At 40.1% G+C, this 8,400-nt stretch overlaps 1 protein-coding gene across 1 annotated transcript in view; it reads left to right on the top strand.

Moving 5' to 3' along the window:
- The first annotated feature begins 322 nt into the window (after positions 1-322).
- Positions 323-8,400, top strand: part of LOC107746280 (intersectin-1-like) — a 51,305-nt gene continuing 43,227 nt past the window's right edge. Inside the window, 1 exon segment of the mRNA XM_016560415.1 lies at positions 323-515. The gene's annotated coding sequence lies outside the window, so the exon portion shown is untranslated.

Genomic DNA, 8,400 nt, shown 5'->3' with positions numbered 1-8,400 from the left:
ACTTGGATTTCATTAACTAGCTGCGTAACAAGAACATGACCAATTAAACTATCAATTTAAACAAAAATTTACCGTCAACTACAGACGTTGCATCCATCGATTCCGCCATGTTTCTCATTGACACGCCCCCAACTCGGAAAGTCGGAAAATTTCGAGTTTCCCACTCCTAATAACGACTTTGTGGTGGCGTTCATGTGCGTTCAACTCGTAAATACGATCTATCCGACATGACTTGAACGCACCTTTAGAACATTACTGACTTTCTACTGGTTTGGGCCGCATTGCGCCCCCTGTCTGCAGTAAACGTTTAATTTTTCCCCCTTTTTACTTCACTACTCGCGAAGCTGCAAGGAAAGAAACGAGGAGCCAGAAGGAGCAACGAAATAAGCCTGGAATTTATCTCGCACGTTAAAAAAAGAAGAAAGAAGAGTCCTCCTTCTGCCATTCCATGCTCCTCTAGCGTGTTCCCTCACAGAGTGCTGGAGATATAACGTTAATGGAAACTGAATGATGAGGTAAGAGTGTTTGTGTGTCTCGGGCCGATTGTCCTTTTTTTGACAGTGACTGCGGCCGCTGCATTTCAAGGCGCGCTTCGTGCGAATTTACGTTACGAGTAACGTTATGCTGTTTAACACAAGGCAACGGCCACTTCAACGGTCTTTTCGCCTCGGTAACTGTAATAATACCCTCCTCTAGTCGTTTATTCGTGGAAGCAGGCCACGCAAGAGATTGCAGCTAAAGCTCAGCTCTGATTTACTGGTGTAACGTTAGTTAGCACACGGCTAACGGTTGCTGCTGTGTTATCACTGACAGCAGGTTAAAAACTGAATTTCTGAGGTAAAACTCATCGATATAGTGGACTCTCTGGACCTTGAGAGTGCTGAGGTAATGTGTGTTGTATGTAGGGTGTAGTAACAGTGAGTTAGCCAACTGTGTGATGGAGTGCAGATGAAGATACCCTGATGGGGGCATTTTTCAACCAGCTTCTTCAGCTCATCTCCACACATGGCTGCAGGTCTCATCTCTACATATCGTTGTTTTTTGCTGTGACTCTCCCATTTCTTCTCCAGTGCATTCAATACACGTGTGTGCATGCTGGCCTGGAGAAACAGAGGTTATTATCCTGTGATTTATGTCTGAAGGAAGTTGATTAAAAGGCTCAGATCATGTAGTGCACTCTGGCCTTTTGTCTTAAAGCCACTGTCATATATGTAAACACTGTCAGATTGGAGGGTGGTTTACAAGATCTTATGAGCAATGCAGCTGGAGCCATTTGGTCTGGGTCAGTCTGGTTGTAAACCAGGTTCGGTCCTGGTTTATTGAGGCACTCCTTGATCACAAGACTAAAGTGGAAAACCTGCTTTGGCAGCCGTCCTGAGAAATGCTTTAAAATTGTGATCTCACAATAACTGATATAAGATCAGATCTTTAGTGGCTAGGATGTACCAACATATTCAAAGATGTAGGCATCCGAATGTAAAAGTTGAACTCAAATTGATCTAAATATCAATCATTAACCTGATTATTGATGATGTGTTTCTGTAATTTACTGGTTAAATGCATAATAATATTAAAACATTAATCATAAGTTGGTCATATTGATTTTAAAAGTATAAACACATTAATTAAGCAGATACTCTGGTTTCTAGAAACCTAGAAATCATTTTTTGGACCTTCAGAATACCCACTATAAATGAATGTCAATTTATATTTGCCTATAGTAAAACCACAGTAAATCTGAGTAATATCAGATAGTGAGTGATATTTTGTTTTACTATTATTTTAAACAAATATTTACTGTTGTTTTACATAACTTGCAGATGAGTGAGAATTAATGGGTTGATGAGATTGCTGTTCAAAATGACTGGAATTCAGCATAAAATGTAAAGAGCATCTTCATTATTTCCATTATTTCCAACCCTACAAAGTATGAATGGATGATCATGCTTTGACATACCGATTTTCTTCTAGTCACACTTAATCATGTGATATGAATTTTTTCACTAGACTTGACCTTTGAAACACGACGAAAGCTTGTTTCCAGTCTTCCACATTCGCATGTGTATAAATGGAAAAGTGCAGTTTGGTTGCCCCTTTAGTTTGTTCTTATTACATTTATGCAGGAATATTCCAATGGCTGTTGAGCATGTAAATGTCTTTTTCGAATGAAAATTTAATCAGAAAATGGCCTTTAATCTGAAAGTAAGGTTCAGCCTTGTTTAGATGAGGATAATGGAGCATTTGAAAGCCTCTGTTTTAAGTGCAGGCTCAAGAGGAGCTTATTGTTAGGCCGTTCAGTTCATGAGTCATTAGAGGCTGTTTTTTGCAACCTCAAGTTTATCTGGCCACTATCTCTTTCATCCATAGATTCACCGTTCTCTATTCCCCATCCCCCACAGGTGTACAGCAGAGGTTTAGTCTGGGGTGCGAGATAAAAGAGATCTGCAATCCACTGTGCACCGCTCAGTCTCAGCAGGATGGATGATAGGCCAGCTATGTGTGTGTGTGGGTCTGCTCTTTTTTTGTTCACCGCTGATATGCGCGCTGCCCTTTTGCCTCACTTTGAAATTTGTTTCTCTTTGTACGATCGTTGGCTCAGAAGCAGCTTTTTGTCTAGATAATTAGGTTAACAGGAAGAGCGAGGGACCCTCAATCTTTCACCCCAGTGGTCTGCTCCAGTAGGCCTGAATAATTTTCAGTCATTCCTGCCTGCTTTTTGCTAAACAAATTATGAATGGTGGTCTTTAAGTGTATTTGCTTTGCTGCTGGAGTTAAACTTTGAGTTTATATCTTGTGTTTAGGCCTACGTTCATGATTTTTGAAATGCACAATTAAAGATTAAATAATGTGTATTACAGAAAATTGGAATCTCAGCTATAGGCCTATATGATTACTGTCCGATGATTAAAGGGATAGTTCACCCAAAAATGAAAATTCTGTCAATAATTGCTCACCCTCATGTCGTTTCAAATCCATAAGACCTTCGTTCATCTTCGGAACACAAATTAAGATATTTTTGATGTAATCCGAGAGCCTTCTGACCTTTCATAGACAGCAACGCAAATACCACGTTCAAGAAACGTAGTAAGGACATCGTTAAAATAGTCCATATGACATCAGTGGTTCAACTGTGGTTTTATGAAGCTATGAGAACACTTTTTGTGCACAAAGAAAACAAAAATAATGACTTTATTCAACAATTTCTTCTCTTCCGTGTTAGAATTCGACACACATTCACGAAAGTAACGCAACGATCAAACTTTGGATCAAACTTTCCAAACATCCAAAACAATACCGTGTGCTGGGCTGAAATGTGATCAATGTATGTGTACATATGGTGGTATTTTTACTAGCTCATAACTCACAAAGAGCTTATTAAATGTGTAAATGCGTCAAAACAGTGGGAGGAATTGCTCTATTGCACACAGAGATCTGCTGCAAGGAGGCAGCGGTTCCAGTGCCTGTATCTATGTATCTATGATGAAAGCTCAGGGTTGCGTTTCATTTTAAGCTAGATTCATTGCTCTGCATGTGTCTGGACTAGGGCTGGGTATCGTTAAAAATTTTTCGATATCGATACCGATACCTTGACTTCAATACCGGTTCCTGAATGATACTTTTTTCGATACCAATTTTATGAAATCAATTTTAACAAGATTACATTATCTAAAAAAAAAAACTTTGAGCTAAAGAGAGCAGACTGCTCCGTGTGCTTTCGAATCGCTCTCGCGGATGATCGATCTGCGCCGCGCCTCTAGTCGAACACACCGGCAAGTGCTGCAGGCTTATTGGCTCACTGACGCTGATGAGATTAACCCCTTAGGTATCGAAATTTGGTACCGAACGACAAGACGTTTTTCGATACTCGATGGTATTGAGGCAATTCGGTCGGTGCCTAAAAAGTATCGAACTCGATACCCAGCCCTAGTCTGGACTGCATTACATATGGGTGGGGTGCAGAATGTCTGTTTTGTTGAGTGGTGAATGGAACAGTTGGGGTTGTCAGTGGAACCATAAGCATCTCTGAATATCATTTGAATGCTGTACGACTGTGGCGAGATTGACTCCCACATATCTTTCAGCCTTGTCCTTGAAGGAAGCCAGCAGCTTTGCAGTGGTTTGTGTGTATGCTCTTCTTAAATTGCTGTTCTTTCTAGTACCGTATCAGGTATTGATGTTAAGGGGGTTGAAATTGTATTCATTCTGCGACCGTTCAGGCTCAAATGACCGCTTGTGCAGTGAAAGTGACCTGTGGGTAGAAGTTCAAATACGCTGTTTACTCTCTGCTTATGTTCTGCCGTCGAAGCCAAACGTGGTCCAGGAAAGACTGTTGTGCTTTTGTGAGGAATGCAAACGTGTGTGGGTGCGTTTGGCTGAGTTGTTCACGTAGAACCCCAAGCTTTTTTGAAAGGAATGCAGACAGGAGTGTAAGTCAGTGTGATGTTAACACTGTTAATACTCACTCTCTTTGGCCCTGGGCTCTCGTGTCACCTGACTAATGAATCCACAGCTGGATGTGTTTGAGTGTGTCTGTGTTTGCACATGTTTTTTTTCATAGTGTCTGCATGGGGTGAAGTTTAGCGAGTGAGGGAGACTAATCTTGCTTCTAATTCTGATATTAATTGATGAATTAATTCATAAAGGAATGAAAAATTGATCAACACACTCCAGATATTTATCATAAGTATTGATATCATTCAAAAACATGTTTGTTTTAGTAATATTTGACATTATTTATTAATAATATTTTAAATGAGTTCCTAGATTAGGGATGTGTGAGTTGATTCTGCTGCTGCTTGTCAAAATTTGAAAATAAAAGTCATTTACATTTTTTCCACGTTTATGTTTTGCCTAATATTTTTATGACATGTTTACACTAGCACTGCAGTGTATAGAGAGTACGTTCAAATTACTGCCATGTTAACGTTACAGTTTAAAAATAATGTTATGTTCCGTGATTAGTAGTAAATCTCCATCACCTGCTTTCAGATGGAGCGGCATTTACTACACAGAGCCGTAGTTCACTGACAAGCTATGCAAAATCGTGTTCATAATCGCAGGCGATTCGATCTGCGATTATTAACACGATTTTGCGTAGCTTGTCAGTGAACTACGGCTCTGTGTAGTAAATGCCGCTCCATCTGAAAGCAGGTGATGGAGATTTACTACTAATCACGGAACTGGCTTTACTGACGAGATGCGCATGACAATCGCATGCGATTAATTGCACAGCCCTAATCTAGATATAGATATAAACAGCTACATTTCCACTGAAAGTTGTCTTAGTGTTCAAACTAACACTTTTAGTCTATCAGGGAATAAAATAAGCAAAATCCCATAGACTTACATTGAGGGACCTGAGCCATCAAAAATGTTATAGATGCCCTGGCAACCTCATAAAAATGCTCTGTGATTGGTGGTGCAGAGTAATGCACAGGCAAGCACCACTCACATTGTCTTCAGAATAGTGATGCACCGAAATTAATTCTTTACCAAAACCGCAATTTTCATTTTCATTTAGCCGAAAACGGATTCAATTTGCCTAATTAGGAAATTGAACTCTGTACTATTGAAGGTATTGAGTTCACAGGTGATAAGTTTAAACCAGTTGTGATTCCAGAATAAATTAAATCAGTTTGTAGAAGTTCCTCAGCAACTTTTTAGTGTGTCCACAGTGCTTTCATATTTCCGAAAGAAATGCTGACTCAGACAAAACGTGTCATTGAAAAAGTGATAGTGGCCTTCCGAAACTATTTTGGCTGAAAAAAAAAAATATTTAAATTGGTGGAGCACTGATTCAGAAAATACCGTTTTTATTTTATGCTCATACTTTTTTTTTTTTCTTTGTAGTCCCTCTGGTTAACACTAATACTGAAATATAGCAGAAGTGTAATTAATCAATAAGTATGGAAAATATTCCTCACCCAGATTCGTCTCACCTAGTGACAGCATTCCTGTTGTATGACATCACCTCTGTTTGTCTTGATTCAGTGGGCCGGATTTGGATCTGGATCAGTGAGGCGGGTTGGTCATGAATAAGAGTAAAGCTCAGGTCGTCTAAGACGTGCAGATCTTCTTAAAGCATTTGTTTGTTTGTGTTTCTAGTGTGTTCTGCAGAACATTTCCCTTTCCTGGTCTTTCATTCAGAACGGCTGTGTTTGAGAGCATTGTCCCGAGGAAAAGCTTCATTAGAATCAGAAAAAGGGTGACAGGAAAAAGTAGGTCAGATGCTCAAAGACACACACACACACACACACACACATACGGTCATTAGCAGGGCCGTGACAAGGGCTGGTTCTACTGTGTGACAGTGTCACTAGCATTGCAGTGTTTGACACTGCGCTCTGCCAGTGAGAGAGAGCGTGTGAGTCACCAGTGTCCTGTTTAATCAGGGGAACTGGATGTTTTCAGTATTGAGTCAAGCTCTCTGTGAAGGGCTTAGTCCTCCATCTTGAGAAATACCCCACTGCTTCAGATTAAACCTCAGACAGTACAAACACACCCTGGAGCCAGTGCTATTCAGACTTAATGGTTTTCCGCAAATAGTATGTTCATAGTAAAACAAGAAAAATTGCACGGTATAGAAATGGCTCCACAAATGGCATAGCTTACGATGCTTAAAGGGGTCATAGGATGCACATTTTCCACAAGTTGATATGATTCTTTAGGGTCTTAATGAAAAGTCTGTAACATAGTTTGGTTAAAATTTCTCAATGGTAGTGTAAAAAACACCTTTTTTACCCTGTCAAAATCAGCTCTGTTTTCAGCACGCGGTTCTAGTCCATGTTGCTTTAAATGCTAATGAGCTCTGCTCACCCCGCCCCTCTCTTCCGTGGGTGGCGAGCCTTTCTCATGATACTGTTCACTTTAGCCACGGAACTTGCTAAGTAGCACGTCATTAGGAAAGGCGATTTGCAAAGATTCATAAAAAACCCTTATACTCACTTCTGTTGATGAAGCTGGATCACGAATGATTCACGCGAATATAGATGCATTTAGGCAGATCGGGGATCGGCGCATTCACTTCAAAACGAAAGTAACGTTAATCCTCTGCATCTTCAGCGGCTCAGATGTCTGGAGTAAATGACGACTGCTATATTCATTATTACATCCAACAACAGAACACCTCAATCGCTTAATCTGAGACATTCTAGTCTTCTCCTGCATCCGAGTCGACACAATGGCGGACTGATGACAGCTCAGTCAGGGCGGGTCTAAGGTAAGACACCATTCCAGTCTTTCCTGAAACGCTACTGCCAATCAACTGTTGTGGGATGGGCCTGTACAGAACTACGTCATTCTGACAGGAATCTCAGAACAGCCTGATTTGAGAAAGGGGATTTAAAAAAAAAAAACACTGGGTGGATTTTTATCATTATAGGGTGGATGTGTACACACACTTCCAACACGCATTTATGTTCAAACAACAACAAAAATGAATTTTGCATCCGATGACCCCTTTAAGATCATGCAAATTGAATACTTTGTATAGTAGTGTGTTTTAGTGCAAACTCTAAAAGTTCTGTTCATCATGAAACTGCTTCACATTCTAATGTCAGATGTATGAAGTGCAAAATGAAGCATTTTTCAGAGTCTGCAGGCGGGGCAATGTGATCGGGTGGTCAGAGTGATGCAACATGAGTGTGAAATATCATGATTTCCTCCTCTTTTGGTTTCTGTACCCAATATTTAAAAAATTTACAAATGCAAAAAAAATATTGGTATCGATACTCTGTATCGGCAAGTACCAAAAATAAAAGTATCGGTATTGGACGAGTACTGGAAAAAGTGGTATCGGTGCATCCCTAGTAAAAGCCTTTCAGTTTGTGTTGTGATTGGACCCTGCTGAGACAGAGCAATGAATTCCATTATGCAGGAACGGAAAGGAAGAAAAGGGTGGAGGAAGAGTGGGGCAGAGACAGAAAGACAGAGAGAGAGAGAGAGAGAGGACAGTCTGGCACTGATTAAAATACTTTGGCCAAGGTGCCCCTGGGTGTCTCTGCTGGAGTTTGTGTGTGTGTGTGTGTGTGTGTGTGTGTGTGTGTGTGAATTCTCGCAGTGCGTTTACACAGCTGGGAGATAACTAGTCCCAGACTGAGACCTTCAGATAGTTACTTTGTCAGTGTTTTGTGTCCAAGTGTGTTCCTGAGGTTACTTTCAGGCTTACTGTAAATGAGAACTACAACAAACTCAGGTTAGGGATGCATACCTGCCTAGGGCTGGGCGATATAGCTAAAAAATGTATCAACGATATAATGTTTCATATCGTTCGGTACCGATAATTATTGACATTTTTTATAACCTTTTTTAAAACAAAGAGCAATAGAATTTTTTAAAAACATTTAACCACTGTATTTTTAAATTAACCCAATTTATTGAGACAAACAACAAATATTTTTT

The sequence above is a fragment of the Sinocyclocheilus rhinocerous genome, unplaced genomic scaffold (assembly GCF_001515625.1).
Source record: "Sinocyclocheilus rhinocerous isolate Xijiao unplaced genomic scaffold, SAMN03320098_v1.1 scaffold798, whole genome shotgun sequence".
NCBI lineage: Eukaryota > Metazoa > Chordata > Actinopteri > Cypriniformes > Cyprinidae > Sinocyclocheilus > Sinocyclocheilus rhinocerous.
Note: the sequence above shows the minus strand (reverse complement) of the source record. Positions and strands in the feature narration are given on the sequence as shown.